General features: G+C 55.7%; 1 protein-coding gene across 1 annotated transcript in view; it reads right to left on the bottom strand.

Annotated features, from left to right (window-relative positions):
* LOC130586269 (coiled-coil and C2 domain-containing protein 1A-like) overlaps positions 1-203 on the bottom strand; it is a 9,976-nt gene extending 9,773 nt beyond the window's left edge. The window contains exon 1 of the mRNA XM_057387021.1: positions 169-203. The gene's annotated coding sequence lies outside the window, so the exon portion shown is untranslated. The remainder of the gene's footprint in view (positions 1-168) is intronic.
* Between the last annotated feature and the right edge of the window lie 1,229 nt (positions 204-1,432).

The following is a 1,432-nucleotide window of genomic DNA, read 5'->3' as shown; positions in this document are numbered from 1 at the left end:
CCCACAGCCCCCCACAAGGCGCCGTCCCTCCCAGCTCTCTGCCAGCGCTCCGCCGCCCCTCACCCCCTAATCCCGGCGGTCCCGGCGGTCCCGGCGATCCCGGTTGATCCCGGTTTATCCCGGTTTATCCCGGTTTATCTCGGTTTATCTCGGTTTACCCTCACTCACTTCCGGCTCCGCCGGTGCCTGTCAACACCCCGCGCTTTACAGCGCTGCCGTCGCAAAAGCCGCTGTCGCAAAACTCGCGGCGGTTGCGTCTGCCTTGCGGCGCGAACTACAACTCCCGGCGTGCCSTGCTGGCGGCGAAAAGGCGGGAAAAGCGTGAGGGGGACGGTGCCCCCAGGTGGGAAATTAGGTGGAAATCGAAGGAAAATGGGACAAATCGGCGAAAATTTTACGATTTTCACCTCAGGCTTGGAGGGTTTGGGGTTTCCTGTTATGGCTGTGGCTCTAGCGGGGCTGGGGGGGTGTTGATTGGGCTGAGGGGGTTGGGGACAAGGGCGGAAAATGGCTGCTGGGGCCTGAGGGGAAATAAAGGGGTATGAGGGGTATGAGAGGGGTGGAAGTAATGGGGGCTGCGGTAATTTSCTTCATAGTTCCCCCAGGCAGCGTCGGGATGGGGAAGCGCAGGAGCCACCCACTGTCAGGTAACTGGGAAATGCCCAAATGTCCCAATTTGAGTTCAAAATTACCTTCCCCACACAAATGAGACGCCCCCCCGCCATCCAAACTGGGACTCCCTTTCCTCCCCACAACAGGTGACAGGAAATTCCACGCTCCCAAAGCCAAGCGGATCCTTCAGGAAGTGTCAGAAGCTGCCGGCTCAGCCACGCTTGTTTCCTCCCAGAGCAATGATCCCGACAGAAATCCTGCTGGGATGGACACCCAGGCAAGGTAATGGGAGTGTGTTATGGGGAGTGACTGGGCTGGATCCATCCACATCCAATTCAATGGGATTTGCTGGATCCAGCAGCAAGAACACCGSTGGCAAGGCAGATCCAGAGGGAATCCATGTGGGAGAGCACGGAACCAGATCTCTGCAGGTATGAGAAACCTCCAGCATGGTGTTCACACCTAGCAGAGGGAAAAACTTCCCAAAMTGGGGTTTTTAACTTATTTTTTCAGGAAGGGAGAAACGAGGGAATCGGAGGCAGCASCGCTCCAGGATCACCAAAACAGAGAATTTTGGAAGCGAATGGGACAGGAGAGGATGAGCTGGAGTCACCAAAACCAGGAACTTTGGATGGGACAGGAGAGAATTGTCCAGAATCAGCAAAACCAGGAATTTTGGAGGTGGATGGGGCAGGGGAGGAGCCCTCAGAGTCAGTGAAACAAGTAATTTTTGATAGAATGGGACAGAATCATCTGGAGTCATCCCAGATGGGAATCTCGGGAGCAGGAGAGGAGCAGCTAGAAACATCAAAACATGGAA

This window comes from Malurus melanocephalus, unplaced genomic scaffold, assembly GCF_030028575.1.
Source record: "Malurus melanocephalus ecotype Western Australia unplaced genomic scaffold, MMel_1.1 scaffold_1118, whole genome shotgun sequence".
Lineage (NCBI taxonomy): Eukaryota > Metazoa > Chordata > Aves > Passeriformes > Maluridae > Malurus > Malurus melanocephalus.
Note: the sequence above shows the minus strand (reverse complement) of the source record. Positions and strands in the feature narration are given on the sequence as shown.